The sequence below is a fragment of the Eurosta solidaginis genome, chromosome 4 (genome assembly GCF_040869045.1).
Source record: "Eurosta solidaginis isolate ZX-2024a chromosome 4, ASM4086904v1, whole genome shotgun sequence".
NCBI classification, from domain to species: domain Eukaryota; kingdom Metazoa; phylum Arthropoda; class Insecta; order Diptera; family Tephritidae; genus Eurosta; species Eurosta solidaginis.
Genome location: NC_090322.1, coordinates 192,259,222 through 192,277,886, shown reverse-complemented (window position 1 = coordinate 192,277,886; position 18,665 = coordinate 192,259,222). Strand labels below are relative to the sequence as shown.

The 18,665-nt window shown below is 38.1% G+C and overlaps 1 pseudogene; it reads right to left on the bottom strand.

Moving 5' to 3' along the window:
- Positions 1-870: 870 nt before the first annotated feature.
- On the bottom strand, positions 871-10,936 carry LOC137248749 (odorant receptor 7a-like; annotated as a pseudogene).
- Positions 10,937-18,665: the final 7,729 nt, after the last annotated feature.

Genomic DNA, 18,665 nt, shown 5'->3' with positions numbered 1-18,665 from the left:
GACGAAGTATATTTCGCACACATAACCAGCAGCTTGAAGCGAAGAGATTATTTCACATACACATATGTAGTCATGAGCTAAGAGCAGAAGTTGTTACTCACACATACACACACATATAGCTAGAAGAAAAGCATAAACAAACTACAGATGTACATGTATACGAGTATAGCTAAATAACCAAGTATGAGATACGACTATTTCAAAAAGCATGCTCATGAAAAGTCTAGACCTTAGGAGAAATAGGTGAACAAGCCCAACTTAGAGTATAAAAGCGATAATCAATGAGTTTGATTTAAACGCGCTATTAGTGAAGTACTACGTATTAGTGAAGTTGACGGCCACCGTGGTGTGATGGTAGCGTGGTCCGCCTACCACACCGAATGCCCTGAGTTCACACCCCGTGCAAAGCAACATCAAAATTTTAGAAATTAGGTTTTTCAATTAGAAGAAAATTTTTCTAAGCGGGGTCGCCCCTCGGCAGTGTTTGGCAAGCACTCCGAGTGTATTTCTGCCTTGAAAGGCTGTCAGTTGGAAGAGAAGGTCGGCCTAAAATCTCTTCGGAGGTTATCGCGCCTTTCATTTATTTTTTATTAGTGAAGTACGCGATAATTGTGAAGTACTACTTCCAAAGTAGTCTAAAAAAGAAGGTTTTGCTATTCTAAATGTTTGAGTTATTTATTCGACAGTTCAGAGATTCGAACGTTAACAGAAGCTGCAATATAGTCAGGAAATCCCCAAAAATTCGTTAAAATATAAGTACTTATAAAATCAAATCAGATCTGTTAAATTTAAACACATTGAGGCATAATCATGATAAAGTTAAAGTATGCGCTTAATAAGTTTGAGCCTGCGAAAGTCTACTTTATTATCTTAATCATAATCGATTTCAGTGGCGGATCGTGGATTGAAATTTATGAGAATTTTTCCACTCCTGTAAAAAATTTAGGGTAAAAAAAAATTTCAAATTTTTTAACAATGATTTTTTTTTCTTCCCCCGAAAGGTTGTTATTTTACAAACAAAAAAGTTTAAAATGTTTGTAGTCTGATACACGGTTTCAACCCAGACTCATATTTTTGCCGTGTACTACTTACCGCCCAAGAAAAACGAGTATATAGTTTTTATGTTGAGTCAAAAAATATATATGGCACGCCTAGATCAGTTGTAAGCTAAGTCAAAAATCTGAAATTTTTAGTTATGCACGCTATCAAATTTCCCAATTCAACATCTATCGATCTGTATACGAGTAAGCTATTAAATACTAGCCCCACTAAGCGAAGAAAAATTTTTAGAAGAAAATGAAATGGAATATTAAACAGTTGTATGGTATGGATAGAATTGCCGTGTGTAAATGGAATGCGAAACACCACAAAAGAAGTTATCTTAGAGTCTTACGAACTGAGTATCGCTTCAATATTTCTCAAACGTTTCTTCATATAAAATTATATATTTATTCGGAGGTAAATACTAGGCCTCCTATTTACAATCGATTACTCGCCTAATCGACTAGTCGAGAAACAACTTTGGCATTATTTGAAAATCAGCTAGCTGGTATTATGTTTCTTCTAAGCATACAATCCACTAACTGTCATTACTAATACTGATAGCATTGTGGACGAAACAAGTGTGATATATTATCCATCAACTAACATTAGCGTTTTGACAGGATGTACGGTCGGCTATAATCAGTAAGTGTTAGAAAGAGATACAGGATGAAACCACGATAGTTACTTTAAAAATCAGGTAATCGGTTCTATTTGTAATTCTGACGTCTATGCCGAAGTTATCACACTTGTCTTAGCCACAATGAGTGATAGTTTCATGAATGTCCTTAAACAATTGAATTTAATGAATTTCATAAATAATTTTTTTTTTTTTGCATAAATTAAAAAAATCAAATTATTTACATTTGTTTGTTTAATGGTGTGTTCAATTTATTATTTAAGAATTCGTGAGCTTAACGCCGGCTTATAATAATTGAATATTCAATTATTATATTTTTCTAAGAGAAACTGAAAAGAAAGAAACATTTACTGGCATATTGCGATGGTACTATTGCGAAAACCGCGACGTAATCATCAGCAGGCAATTTCGTAATGTTATCAAAGGTTTCACCGAGATTGGAACCACGAATCACACGGTGAAACTGCAGTTGCCTTAACCACTAGGCTATCCTGCATGTCTTTGTTTCCTTGCTCAATTCAGTTTGTCTCATTTCTACAATAACAACACAATTGAGACATTCTGTCTCTATATTAATTTTTGGGTATATAGTTTTGTTTTTGTAAAGTTTCAGCGTAACTCAAAAACATGGATGTGTTTGGAAAACTTCTTACCTTCATTCTCGAAGAGGGCTTCAACAAAAACATCGTCACATTGCAGGTATTTTTTTTTGTCGCACAATATTATTTGATAGGTCTGGTTCCAATAAAGTGGTTGGTTCCTACAATAACAATTATTTAATAATCCACATACATAATTAGTAGTAGTGCCTTATAGATAATCTATATATTAATACGCTAACAAATTTTCCATACAAACAATTGACAGGCGGTTTCGCATAGTTATCATAGAATCGATTCGTATGTATCAGCCGCAAAGCATAGGCATATTTTTGTTAACAAATATTACTCTATAGAAAAAGTTTTTTGTAAATTCGAATATGTGCGCAGATATCGAAATTGCCATCTGTAGGACCCATTATGTCAGGGATGCACCTTAACGTTAAGCTAATCGTTTATCAAAAAATTTCCACCGTTTCCGTTGAAACACTTCGAAATATTATCGATAAAGAAATTATTAAGATAAATTGTATCTCGTTTTTAACCGAAACGAAAAGCTTTCGTTAACGTTAAAAACGTTAACAAAAACGTGATACTTTATGTTTGAATTGTGCTGGCAATGCTATAGCCATGGTGAAGCCGTAAGGTGGTAACAACGAGCGCACATACACACACAAACTCCATATAATTTGTTTGTGTAATTCGTTGGTGGTAATGTCAAAAACACTCTGAGAAATGTTCATACTGTCAAAATTCATGAGAAAAGTTGCAATCAGCTTGGCTATTGCTTTCACCTTTAATGACTCCGCCATCAATCAGCTTTGCCAGCATAGTTTGAAATTAATAATCAACATAAACGATTTGATTCCGTTTTGATATGGCAGAAAACGAAACGAAATCATTTCGTTAATTTGACGTTCTTAACGTTAATAAACGAAACGAAATGACTTTGTTTCGTTTATTAACGTTAATTATCGTAACGAAATGATATCGGTTCGTTGGTTAAGCATGCCTGCATTATGTTCACAAACCCCCCTGAATTCGAAATTCCAAAAGCTGCATTGTCGCGTTGCGCAGATGTTTCATCTACATATGTACACATTCGTATGCGCCAAACGGTGAGAGAATTACTGCCTCACTCATTTTCAGTTCAAATAAAATATTTTTTCCCATTGTTGCCACTTACCTATATTGGTCTGTACCAAAATCCTTAAAAAATTGTTCTAAAATAGTTGTTAGCGCACAAAAAAACTTTAAAGAGAAGTAATAACTTAACCGGTCGATTTTTTGGACAAATTTTACCTACACGTAAATGCATAGGTCTTTATTTAACAGATTCTTTGTTTTTTTATTTTAGTTGCCCTCAAAAAAACGTGAAATCACAAATAATGAGTCAACTTTTGTTCAAACTCACTAAATTTATTTATTTATAAAAATTAGTTGCAAATTTGCCCGAAAATATTTTTGCACTTGCATTATTATTTAAATGCAAATTGACTGAATCGGAAAATTGCCCGTTGTATATTAAACGAAAAAAAACGTCCTTTGGTTTTAGGTGAAAACGGCATCATGGCGGCTGTATTGCATAGGCAGTATATTACCCACCATATTTATTATTAGGCTAACTTTGTTGGATTATATATCCATTAATCGGATTCTTAGATCCCATAAACCTAATTTGTTTATGTAGCTTAAGGTTATGAAATTAATTTCATTTTAGTAAATATGTTTGCGTGAATAATTTAATGTTTTTGTTTGTTTTTCTTTTCTTTCTAATTTATTCTGATTTGTTATATCTTAGTATTATATCGTTCACAGACGATATTTTATGGTAGATATGTTCATATATATTCATGAAATGGAGTGTTTACAAATTTAAAATTTTTTTTTTTTTCATTAAAAATTTTTTTATCTAACTCTGCCTTCTTTTTCATTACATAATTTTTTTATATTTTTATTTAATTTTTTATGAAGGTATCCTCTATTCTACTCGAAATTTTCGCTTTGTGTCACACTTACATATTGGATATGTATTTATACAAAATTTAACTCGGTAAAGCGCCAATTGCATATCTAACGGGTGGCGTGAAATGGGCTAAATTCCTTTAGCACATTTCTTCGTTTTTAACTAAAAGTTCGTGTTTTTTGAATTATGACACTATTGAGGTAAATGGGCGATATATGTATATGGGTGATATAGGCCTACTGGGGAACCGAGCACCCAAAACTAACTTCGGCAGCGCGCCAACGGGGACCTTCCGGGTAGTGTGGAGAAACCTATTTTTCAATTTAATTTCAAGTAATTTCACCATAATTCTATGTCAATTTCATTTGATTTTACATAATTTTTATATTTTTGTTTAAGGAGCTCCATACCAAAACGTTATAATTACATGTGAAAAGTTTGTAGAAAATTTAAGAAAATACAATCAAAAAGTACAACGTCTTAGATCAAATTCAAAATTTTAATGAAAAATTTAAGTAAGTTAGACCAGTTTGCTATATTTCCAACACATGATGCATAGACTGAGTTGAAAAAAATACAAGTTGGTCGAATTTCGAACACAGGCGATACTAGTATAAATAAATTAATAAAGAGGTATGTACTAGATTTAGCAGCAAAAAAAATGTTTTTCATAAAGAACAAGTCAGAAAACTTAGGTTCTGGAGCATCTTTTAAAAAGCGGTAAATAGAAAGTGTTATAAGAAATATATGAAAAGGATTAAGGATCACATAATTTACAATCCATAGACGAGTTATAGCTTCATCTTTACTATATGTAAAATTGAAGACCCTAATTTGCTTACAGCAAAACAGCCGATCTACCTTCCAGAGTTATCTAGTTCTTCTTAAAGTCTTAAAATTTCTAATGTCTGCCCCAGTTTACATAGGGATATTTTGTAATAGTAAATTTTAATAAAAACATTATTAACTAAATTGTTTACTTTTTTAACAAGGCCAAGACCTGGCAGATTCAACGGTGTTCAAACACAAACTGAGATGCACCCCGCATGGTGGGGTACTTTCTCCACTACTATGCGTTGCCACACTTAATGTGCTTTTGGTTCTTCTTGAGAAGCACGGATGCAGCAAGGTAATCGCATATGCAGATGACCTCGCGCTGTTAGTTAGCGGGAAGTTTCTGCAGACACTATGCGATCTAATGCAAACTAAGCTGAGACTAGTGGAGAATAAGATATCTGCGTTGCACCTTCCGGTGCCAGCGTGCTTGACCCTGACGCTTAGGGACTCTGCCAAATACCTAGGAGTAATTTTTGATAGGAAACTATCCTAGAGGGAAAACGCTCAGGAGTGTGTGAGAAAATCTACGGTGGCACTATACAGCTATATGGGAGCTGTTGCGCGAAGATGGGGACTATCACCGGATATTACCATGTGGCTCTACACTGCTGTGGTTAGACCAATCCTTCTCTACGGGGCATTGGTCTGGTGGATGAGCTTAGATATTAAATGAAATCTACGGGTATTCCAGAAGGCACAAAGAAGTGCTCTAGTCTGCATGAGGGGTGCTCTGCGCACCACCTCTGCGGAGGCGCTGGATACTATTTTTAATGTGTTGCCTATATATTTAATGGCCAAGCAATGTGCGTCCTTTTCTGTTCTGTGGCTGCGAGAGTTATCCGGCTGGGGAGACAATTTGGATGGCCATACAGCCATACTTAAGAAACTGGTTTCGCCTTCAACGGACTATTGCGCATCGACTGTATTTTTCGATATGAAATACGAGGTTGTTATCCAGGATAGGGATTATTGAAGAAGCCGGTGAACCCGAGCGATAGGCTGCAGATATTAACTGACGGCTCAAAACGGTGAGCAGCGGGATCTTTGCACCTCAACTAGGGTGGAATTTATCCTTTAGCCTACCCGATCATTGCAGCATCTTTCAGGCGTGGGTGGCTGCTGTAAATGAGGCCGTTAACCACCTGAGAAATGCTGTTCACGGCTATAATAAAATTTGTATTTACTCTAACAGCCAAGCTGAACTAAATGCCTTTGGATCGGTCACATTTAAGTGCAGGACAGTAGAGAATTGCCACAAATCTCTTAACGAGATCGCTGGGCAAACTTCCCTCAGTCTGGTATGGGTGCCTGCAAGAGGGGGCACATCCCTTCCGCTTTCGTCGTCCTGGAAGGGATTGAGCATGCCGCTCGCTACTTGTAAACTCACTTTGAAAGGGAAGCGGGTGTGAGATGGAGCAATATTGAATCCTGCTACCACACTAAGCTCGTATGGCCTGAATGGGACGCAGGACGCACAAGAAGTCTCCTTCTTCTTAGAAGGGGGGACATATCTCTGATGGTAGTAGTAGGGAAGTATGCACAACGGCTGGGTGCTCCCTATAATGATTACTGCAGGAGCTGCAAAGACGAAGAGGATATAGAAACAGTCAAGCATTTGCGGTGCGATTGTCTTGCGCTTTGGCGCAAGAACAAGAAACCTCTGGGATCTCCCTTCTTTGGCGATCTTTGTGATCTGGCTAAGTTGGAACCTAAGAAATTCCTGGCGTTTGCTGAACGACTTGTTGGTTTGAGTAGGGGAGAGATCCACGTGATATCACAATGGGACCTTTTTGGGTCTAAGTGCACCGTTGGAGAAAGGGGATGGGTGAAAGACGCTTTTTACGAGGCAGAAATGCGTGAGTGCGATGAGCTTAAGCTGCTAGCTACCAGGAATAACACCCGAAAATTTTACTGAAAATTGTACCAAAAAGTTCGGCGACAGATGGAAGGTTTTAAGACCAGGGCAAACTCCTGTAAGAACGAAAATGGCGACATCGTAACTGATGGCCAGAGAGTACTTAGATTATGGATGGAACACTTCTCTGGCTCTTCTAAATGGAGATAGCGATTTACCGCACAGGGATGACGAACCCGATCCCGCAATCGATGATGACGTAATAAATGTCCCCCCAACCGATTATGATAAAGTCAGAATAGCAACAACCAGATTGAAAATCAACAAGGGCGCGGGCGCTGATAGATTGCCTGCGGAGCTACTCAAATACGGCGGAGAGCAGTTGGTAAGGCGCATGCATCAGCTTCTTCGCAAAATATGGTCGGACGAGTGCATGTCCGACGATTGGAATCTAAGTATTCTTTACCCAGTCCACAAGAAAGGGGATACTGCATACTGCGTCAACTATTGCGGAAACAGCCTTCTTAATATCGCATATAAGGTCCTGTCAAGTGTGTTGTGCGAAAGATTGAAGCCAAATGGGAATCGGCTGATTGGACCTTATCAGTGCGGCTTCAGAGCTGGTAAATCTTACATCAACCAGATTTTCACAATGCGCCAAATCTTGGAAAAACCCCGCGAAAAAATAATCGACACACATCACCTCTTTGTCGATTTTAAAGCCGCCTTCGACAGCACGAAAAGGAGCTGCCTAAATGCCGCTATGTCTGAATTTAGTTTTCCCGCAAAACTTATAAGGCTGTGCAAAATGACGTTGAGCAACACCATCAGCTCAGTCGGAATTGGTAAGGACCTCTCCTAGCCGTTCGAAATTAAACGAAGTTTCAGGCAGGATGACCCCCTATCGTGCGATTTCTTTAATTTGATGCTGGGGAAAATTATACTAGCTGCAGAACATAACCGCTCTGGAACAATATTCTATAAAAGCGTGCAATGACTGGCATATGCTGACGACATTGATATCATCGGCCTAAACACCCGCGCCGTTAGTTTTGCTTAATCCAAACTTGAAAGAGAAGCGGTAAAGATGGGTTTGATGGCGAATGAGGACAAAACGAAGTACTTGCTGTCAGCTAGCAAAGAGTAAGGACATATGCGCCTTGGCAACCACGGTACTGTTGGCAGCCATAATTTCGAAATAGTAAAAGACTTTCTTTATTTGGGAACCAGCATCAACACTAACAACAACATCAGCTCTGGAATCCAGCGAAGAATAGCCCTTGCCAATAAATGCTACTTTGGGCTAGGTAGGCGATTGAAAAGTAAAGTCCGCTCACGGCAAACGAAAATCATACTCTACAAGTCACTTATCGTACCCGTCCTGCTATATGGTGCAGAAACATGAACCATAACAACATCAGATGAAGCGGCTCGGGGAGTGTTCGAAAGAAAAGTTCTTCGAAAGCTTATGGACCTCTACGCGTTGGCGATGTCGAGTACCAAAGAAGATTTAACGATGAGCTTTACGAGCTCTACGCAGACATCAACATATTCTAGCGAATTAAAACGCCATGTAAGGCGAATGAAAGATGACGCTCCGGCCAAGATAGTGTTTTTATCGGAACCCGCCTATGAAAGCAGAGGTAGAGGGCGGCCCCCTCTCAGCTGGAAGGATCAGGTGGAAGACGATTTAAACTCCCTTGGTGTGACCAATTGGCGCCGGTTAGCAGAGAGAAGAAGCGACTGGCGCGCCTTCTGTGACGGCCATAACCGTTTAAACGGTTAAGCGCCAATTAAGTATACGGAGCAAGCTTCAAGCCATGCGACGTTTTTACCTAGTTCATCCGCTTTTTCGTTCCCATTTATTCCCATATGCCCTGGAATCCAATAAAGATGTATGCTTCTCACTCTCCCGACTCCTTCCAGAGATTGCTCACACTTTAACACCCTTTCATACGCTGTGCTATGCGGGATTTTTGCTTTAATTGCTGCTTGGCTGTCAATATAAAAGTGGAATCGGCTGGAGTTTGAGCTATTTTCTTACAGTGTTTCTAGTGCTTTGGTTACGGCTATTACTTCCGTTATAGTGATCTAGCACCTTGTACGATCTGTTTATCTCCGAATCAGCACAATATACTTTCCACTAATTTGGAACTACCGATGTACACGTGTATCGGCTCGTTCGCCATTTGGGCACAATTGCGCCAACTATACACCTCTATTGTGGATATAAAAAACCCTTAGAAGCGCAGTTAGGCAATCAGGTAGTATGTTCGTCCGACGAACACTAGAAAGAGTTATTACTTTTTACCATCAAGGAGTGCGCTATAATGCAGCAGATTCTGGCTCCTCCATAGATGAACTATGCTGTAAAATTAAAAACTTTATATCTTGCTAGTATTTACAGTTTTTCGTTCTCGTACTTGAGCACTATCACCGAACAAGTCTGCGGGGACCTAGTTTATGACGTGGACGTAGAAAATTTCAGCAATATTGGACGTCCACTCGGATGGCAACCAAATCAAGTCCTTTCCTGGCAGGACTTGGGGTTTACTCTTATTTATATCAAATCAACCCTGTTGTCCTGCATGTAATGTTCTACCATATTTTCAACTGTAATACGGAACCAACATCTTTAACACCTTCATATGTCTCTTTGGTCCTACCCTATTGAAACAGCAGGCTTCCTTGAACTTGCGTAATAGTATATCGCCGACACTATGTGATCGCATCTATTGGATGAACGAATAACTGTTACAAAAAGAAGAATAGCAATGATATAGTACTTAATGAAATAGTTAAACCATACATGCCTGAACCGAAAATGGGCAAGTATTTTGCGGAAAAGCTAGATTAGTCCATGCCCTATGAGAATATCAGAACAGAAGATATCATCTCCTGTGTAAGTCGAGCAAATTGAAACAGTATTTCACAAAACCTAGATTTTGGAAAAAATTATAGTGTTTTCATACCAACAGGAAATGCAACTCCTTTCTTGCTAAACTAACACAATTTTTTAGTTTTCCCCAATAATTTTTGTTCAAATTTATTTTAATAATTTATATTTATTTTTTTCTTGCGCAACGAACGCCCGTTTACTAACCATAATTAATGTGTTGATATTCACTATGGTAGCATGAAATGTCATCATTCCAGCTGAAGTCAAAAGTCATTGAGTGACTTAACCTCAACTACTTGTACCATGAAACTGTATATGGAGGAACATACATATATACTATACTTACGTGAGAATATCCTGATGAACAGAAATACATTCCTTTAGCTCATTCACATTTTGATCTTCCCTTTTTAGTTCATCATTGCCCAAACGTTCCACACGTCTCGCCAACAATTGAATTTACGTACGGGTTATATAAATATATATTGCTGGATATGTATCATAAACAAGTTGATGCCCTTAGGCATAAAAGACTACAGCGAAATCGAAAAGAAATTGTACATAGTGCTCCAATTTAGAATTACGCCAATCCAAGTTTGGAATCCAAAAGGCATAAGAAGCACGACCAGTCAACCAATGCACCAAAAGAAGTTGCTGACAAATACATGGCATAGGAAACTCAAAGAACGAATGCTAAAAGATTACAAAAAATTGCACAACGTTTAATTTTAATTTGATCTGCCGGCGCTGTATAATATTTATACAATTTAGCTAAAATTTTGTCAATGCTACGTAGGCTTTTCACATTTGAGAAGAACGTCAATGATTTAACGGGTCTAGCAAGAGCATTTAATAAGCCGCCGAGATATTGTAAGATTTCCATTATGGATAGTACGTTTAGATGGCTGTATAAAGAAGCACCAAATAGAACGAATAAAGAAGTGCAGAGAGATGTCATGATCGCTGAATAAATAAAATATGGTGTACGATATTTAGATGGTGGATTAAGTCCAATGAATTTATAAAAATTGAATAAGTAAATGACTGCATCGCTAGAAGCGAATACTGCACGACCACGTCCTTTTATTAAATCGAACATATTTTAGTTTTATTTTGTTTTTCTGGTTTCTTGATTAAAATGGTTAAAGTATTCAAAATATACTGAAGACTATGGAGGTTTGTGTTGATTTATATACCACAATTTAATATTACCTCAACAAATTGTATATGTACTTTAGACTGGCAATGATTGTTCTTTTTTATACCCTGCACACTAGACTGGGTCGATTTATTAGCCGATATCGCGCCATCGATTTTTCGATAGGATTTGGGCTCACGAAAAAAGTTCCACTACGCATACCCAAAAAAATCTTTTCCGAGCCTGCGAAATTTCATCGATTTTTTATGTATTTTTTTTTTTTTCATTTTCAAGGCTCCAAATCATTTTTTATGTATTTTTTTCGTGTCAATTGGCAAATGCAAGATTGGTAAATGCAGTTTTTTGAAAAAAATTTCTTTTATGGAGATTTAGAAGAATTTTGGTCGAAAAATCTACTTTTTTTCGCAGGCTCGAAAATTTTTTTTTTGGGTATGCTTAGTGGAACTTTTTTTTCCCGAGACCAAATCCTATCGAAAAATAGATGGCGCGATATAGGTTAACTTTCGTCCATACAAATGACCCAAGCCACTGTATACAGTTAAAAGTTTGAGCCTAATGCTGAAACTTTTGTGTACTACATTATGAGCAAACCAAATTTGGTTTAAAATTTAGATTATACCGGTCTTCATGCAAACCAGAAAAGTCTACACTTGCATTTAAAAACAAACAAAAAATCGAAGGAACAGTGGCATGGCTTCGAACCAACCCGCTGCGGATATATTTCCATAACAAAATTTTGTGAAAATGGATTTATGACTTGTAGCACTTTTCACAAATGAAATGTTTTATTTCTAAATTGTTTACAATAAATTTACACTTTTTAGTTTTGTTTTAAGCCCTGAAGGGTCTACAAGTTTCTTTTTATACCTTTCATGTAAATGAAATGGTATATTAATTTTGTCACGAATCTCAAAATTGTAAGTCCTTAAAGGAAAAGAGATAGACCCACCAATAAGTATACCGAAATGATCAGGATGAAGAGCTGAGTTGATTTGGCCATGTCCGTCTATCCGTCTGTCTATTTGTATTCAAACTCTTCCCTCAATTTTTGAAATATCTGATAAAATTTGGTGAACGGGTATATACAGGTGTCCGATTAGACATTTGGCGGAACCAGCTGGATCGGACCACTATAGCATATATCCCCATACAACCGATTTTTCAGAAAAGAGGATTTTTGTCATATATTCCTCAATTTATCAGATTGAAGCTTCAAACTTCACCATCTGCTTTCGCATATTGCACATATTGTTGTCTGAAAAAATTTGACGCAATCTCAAGACGCAGGGCAAAGCTTATGGGCTCACCATGGCCAGAACATTCCCACATTAAATCGCTCAAGCCAAGAGAACTGCTAGGGTTCATCAAAGAAGTCGGTTTGGATGAAGTGCTGTGAAGGAGGTGAGGGCACAATAGACCGATGGTCGCAGTGCAATCCTTAATAAATTATCTATCAATCTAACGCATAAGGAACGAGCCAGTCGTGATTGACTGTCTCAAAACCGGCCAAGCTAGCACCGTTCTATGATGAGTGTTAATGGAGTTCAGAACGGTGGTAGTGATATGCACTTTACGGAAGTCATGCTGATGGCTGCATAACCGAAGAATTTCATTTAAATGAGGGAATCATAACGGCTTTAAACGTTTTCTTTACTGCCTAAAGGGATAATATTGGCAAATACTGGCTGGATTTCCGGTCTTTGTTAGTGGGTTTATCCTTGCCATTCTCCGCTATTCTTGGATGACAAAGGCTTTAAACGACAAGTAGAAAACATGTGCTAGGCTGCTGATGCCCTCACCTCATGGTCAAGGTCTTTTGCATCGGTATAGGTTTTCCATCTGGGACTATTGATATGAAAATGTACCAACTAACACAAAGTTATAGTCAATGAACTAGAATGTTAGCTGACTACTTTGGCTTTTGACTGCAGGTATGTATTATTGTGTCGGTGGCCCTTGACTTTCTATATACGTCGTAGTTAAATCTTTTGGCAACTTTATCAATATTTATCGTGCTGTCTATGTAGTTTATTCCTTGCATACTTTCCACTTTTCACTTTGTTTTTTGTTATATGAACTAGAACCAGAAAATTCATACAAAAGGGGAGGAATCTAACGATCAATCATTAAAAGTTTTTCAATTGACCTTAATGTGGAAACTTCACACATAGGTGTGGTCCTTGTCCAAGTTCGTTCATTTTTTGCAGAGTTGTTTGAGGTCACAATATACATGTACCGGGTTCTACCGCCGTGCATCAACTGGTCTTCCAGTTATGGCTCCCAAAGCGTGAGAAAATGCTTGCCCAAAATAGGGGTGGTACTGTGCTGGGCCCCACTGTGCTGCACGGTTCATAACTTACATATGTAAGTTGTTTGTACGATACATGATGTACATGTAATGTACCGTTCTTTAGATGATTTAAACATCTTTTTTAAAAAAGTGGACCTGGCCATTCGCCGTTTATTTTTATTTTTTAAACGGGTTTATTAGTTTGACTCTGTGTAGCGAGCGAACAGAATTTTGTAATTGAAATTTAAGTAGCTTCCCGATAAGCTACAAACTTGGAATATAGTTCAAAACCCGGTGACAATGCAATAATAAGAAAAAAACTCCAACAAGTGGTGCATGGATCGAAATATTTTAAAGAATCGTATTTGTGGTCCGATTAGACTCATATTTGGGGCACATATTACATACATGAATAGAAAGCGACATATGAAAATATCGCCGCCAGGTGGCGCAATTATCGATATATTAAAAAAATCGTATTCGGGGATCACATTTGGAAAACATATATGACATACAGAAATAGAAACCGCTTTAGTAAAAAAAAATGACGCTAGGTGCCGCAAGAATTGAGATATTCAAAAACTCGAACTTGTCTGTCCGATTTGGCTCGTTGAACAAATATTACATACAGACCGGTAGAAGTGACGTCAAAATACTTTGGAGCACATAAGTTCAAATTTTGTAAGCGAAATTTAAGTAAATAAAATAGTTATAAACAATTTTTTAAGTTAAACGGTTTTATTGAAAATAATTACATTAAGTAATAATAATACTACAAAATAGAAAATAAATAGGTAGGTCCTAGGTACTAGTCATCACACTCCTCATAAATCTAGGGCGTTGATCAGACAAATAAGGAAAAGCGTGGGTCGCGTCAAATTTCTATTGATAGTCAACCACTCATATCTTTACAAATAATATTTTGGTATATGTATGTATAAGTAAGACCAACTTAACCTTAATCAGGTTATGCTACGCCTCGCGTTAGAAATTTCACCCGCCCACGCTTTTATTTAATTGCCTGATCAACGCCCTAGATTTATGAGGAGTGTGATGACTAGTACCTAGGACATACCTAATTATTTTCTATCTTTTAGTATAATTATTAACGTAATGTATGTTGTTATTAGCGTAATGTTGTTTTAGTAACACACTGTTAAATTTTATTTCTTCATGCTTTTATTTGGCTTGAGCGAACTAACTAGTAATTATAATGAAATGATATGCTAAGTAGAAATATGTATGTATTAAAACTTAGTATAAGAGTGAGCATACTAACCTGCAATGCCCTATAACCTTGAGTGTAGGCATTGACTTCAAAAGACGGTAAATGTATGTTTTACTAGCCTTTACCCGCGGCCCCGTCTGCAAGGATAAAACAAAATATATGAGCTATTCACTTGGCCTGCTTATCAAGTTATCTGTTTAAAAATTATTTTTGTCAATGTATTTTTTTTTGTAATGGAGTAAAAATAACTAAATGAGCTGATAACCTGAAATGCACGCTTACGTGAAAATTACAATACTATTTTTTTCAATTAAAAACTACATTTTGTTCCTAAGTTGAATTAATTGATATTAAAGGGGCGAAGGAATTACTATTCATCGAAAAAAGGAATGAAACTACAATTAGCTAAAACAAAAGAGAATTTTTTAAATGAAAATAGTGTTGCCTTTTCGGGTATTTAGTTGGTTAAAATATTACAAAAAGTGTAATTATAGTTATTACAGTTCGTTACAGGATTCATTTAAAAAAATCAAAAATACATAGAACGAAAAAGCTGCGTTAAATACTAAAGATAAAACATACCGGATTTTAATTACGAATAATTTGCAGCGAATACATGTCCATAAAAGCTCATAATTTAATAAAACCGTTTAAAAAGGCATGTGTGCTAAACTACCGGTTTCGAAGGGTCCTTAAATGATCCCCGAAGAGTCCCAAAATGATACCAAAATAGTCCCGAAATGAACCCGACAGGATCCCGGACAAATTCCGAAAACCATCCAGAAATGATCCCTGAGGGGTCTCCAAATCATCCCGAAATAGTCCCGAAATTACAATGACGGGGTCCCAGAAATGTTGCGGGAAGGGTCCAAAAATGATCCCGAAGTGGTCCCGAGAAAGTTCCGAAATAACCCTGACGAAATCCAGGACGGATCCGGAAAACCATACAGAAATGATGTCCGAATGGTCCCCAAATGACTCCAAAAAAGCAAATTACCCTGACGGGGTCTCGCAAACCATACAGTAATGATCCCGAAAAAGTTCCGAAATTACCCTGACGGGGTCCCGAAAACCATACAGTAATGATCCCGAAAAGATTCCGAAATAATCCCGAAAAAGTCCCGAAATGACCCTGACGGGATTCCAGACTGATCCCGAAAGCCATCCAGAAATTATGCCGAAAGAACCCCAAATGATCCCGGAATAGTGCCGAAAATTTTCCGAAATGACCCTGACGGGATCCCGGACGTATCCTGAAATGATCTCAGAAGGGTCCCCAAATAACATTTAAATAGTCCAGAAAAAGTCACGAAATGACACAGACGGGATTCCGTAAACCATCCAGAAAGGATCCATGAAGAATCCCCAAATGACCCCGGAATAGTCCCGAAATAACCCCGACGGAATCCTGGACGTATCCCGAAAACTATCCAGAAATGATGCCGGAATGATCCCAAAATGATCCCGCAATAGTCCCGAAAAAGTCCCGGGATCCCGGATGGATCCTGAAATTATCTCAAAGGGTCCCCAAATGATCTTGAAATAGTCCAGAAAAAGTCACGAAATTACCCCGTCGGGATCCCGGACGGATTCCGAAAACCATCCAGAAATTATCCCGAAAGGATGCCCAAATTATCCCGAAATAATCCCGGACGGATCCCAGAAACCTTCCAGATATGATCCTTAAAGAGTGCCCAAATGATCCTAAAACTACCATGAGGGGATCCCAGATTGATCCCGAAAGCCATGCAGAACTGATGCCCGCAAACTCTCCAAATGATCCTGAAATAGTTCAGAAAAAGTCATGAAATGACCCCGACGGGATTCCGTAAACCGTCAAGAACGTATCACCGAAGGGTCCCCAAATGATCCCGAAACAGTACCGAAAAAGTCCCGAAATGACCCGGACGGCTCCCGAAAACTATCCAGAAATGATTCCGTAAGGGTCGCAAAATTATCCCGAAATGACCCTGAGTGGTACCTGGACGGATCCCGAAAATCATCCAGAAATTATACCGGAAGAGTCCCTCAATGATCTCGGAATAGTCCCGAAAAAGCCCCGAAACTACCCTAACGGGATCCCGAAAACCATCCAAAAATGATCCCGGAAGAATCCCCAAATGATCCCGAAATAATCCCGAAATAGTCCGAAATGACCCTGACGGGATCCCGAAAGTCGTCCAGAAATGATACCGGAAGGATCCCCAGATGATCCCGAAATAGTCCCGAAATATCTCCGACGGGATCCAGAAATGCTCTCGGAAGGATACCGAAAATGTCCCGAAACAACCCCGACAGGATCCCAGATATATCCCGAAAACTATCCAGAAATGATCGCGAAAAAGTCCCGAAATGACCCGGAGGTGATCCCGGACGGATCGCGAAAATCATCCAGAAATTATGGCGGAAGGTTCCCAAAATAGTCCCGAAAAAGCCCCGAAACTACCCTAACGGGATCCCGAAAACCATCCAGAAATGATCCAGGAAGTATCCCCAAATGATCCCGAAATAGTCCCGAAAAAGTCCCAAAATTACCCTAACGGGGTGCCGAAAATCGTCCAGAAATGATACCGGAAGAATCCCAAAATGATCCCGAAATAAGTGGTTTCCCTATTAAAAGGTGCCCTGGCGTTAACGCTGGCCCGTCGTTGGGGTCTGTCGAAAGTGCAATTATGGGACAAAAATTTAGAATTGCTTCAATTTCTACAAGAAGCGTTTGAAGCTCTTTGTATGTTAATTTGGTCTGCCCCATATTTTTTACTAAAAGTGTTTTTGCAGATTCCACCGTTTCTTCCCAGAGGCCACCGAAGTGTGGAGCTCTAGCAGGTATGAATCGAAATTCCAGGCCAACTTCGTTGCTGTAATGCAACACTGCATCCAGAGACTTTTCGTTAATGTGATTAGTTTAAAATTCTCTGAGTTTATTATGCGCACCCACAAAGTTTGTTGCATTGTCGCAATATAAACGAGATGGCGTGCCGAGATATGAACCGTTTTAAACACAGCAAAAAGGCATTCGTTGACAAATCGGGGACAAGCTCAATGTGAGTGGCCTTTGAGAAAAACATACGAAAATGGCTGCATACATCTTATATGGAGGCTTGCCTCGAATACGAAACAAAGTAAGAAATGGGCCGCAAAAGTTTATTCCACATACGGCACATGGAATCTGAGCTGTTACGCGATCTGCAGGTAACTGCCCCATGATTTGGCTTATAAGTTTGGGTTTATAATGGAAGCAATGTATGCAATTGCATAAGTAAAACCTTTACTCCTACGTGTAGATTTGATTTATGCAAAAATGAGATATATAAATTGTTATAACGTTTTCATACAATCAGCCTAAAGAATGTGCGGGCCGCCTAATATACAATCAATATTATATTTCGATAACTTGCAGTCATTCCTAGAGATAAGTTTTTGTTATTGTTAATCTTGTTACGCAATAAAGATACTCGTATAACGAAGAAACCGCGTGATTATTTCATTCCAGAAGAAGATATAAAAGTGGCGACGAGAGAAAAAAAACCAAAGATGGATGCCGACAAATTCGCACAGCTCCTAAATGCATTTAGCAGATCACAGCAAGAGTTCTTACGACAAATAGGAACAACGTCGAATACACACCAGCAGCAACAAAATGCGCAGCCATTACAAATGCTTCTGCTGCCGTTTGAGAACTTCGATGCTAATAAAGAAAATTTCAAATTATATCGTCAAAGATTCGAAAACTATTTATCAATGAAGGAAATTTTTACGTATAAAACCCTTTGCCACCAAATGCGTATAAATCCATTGGATCCGTACATTTCAAATTGCTTGTTTCCTTAGTAACGCCGAAGTCAATCAACGAAGTTGAATACGAAGACATGTTGAAAAAATTAGAAGCACATTTATGTCGGAAAAAGAACATTCTAGTAAGTCAGCATAGATTTTTGTCAATATATCAAAGCAAACACCATACATTTGGTGAATACGTAGCACTATTACGACGGGACATAATTGACTGCGATTTCATATCAACATGCAAATGTAAAGCTCACATCTCCAACATTTTCTTACGAGCACAATTCATTCTTGGTATCGTCGATAATACATTCCGCGAGCAAATACTTCAGTATGAGGAAACTGACTTCGAAAAAATCGTACAA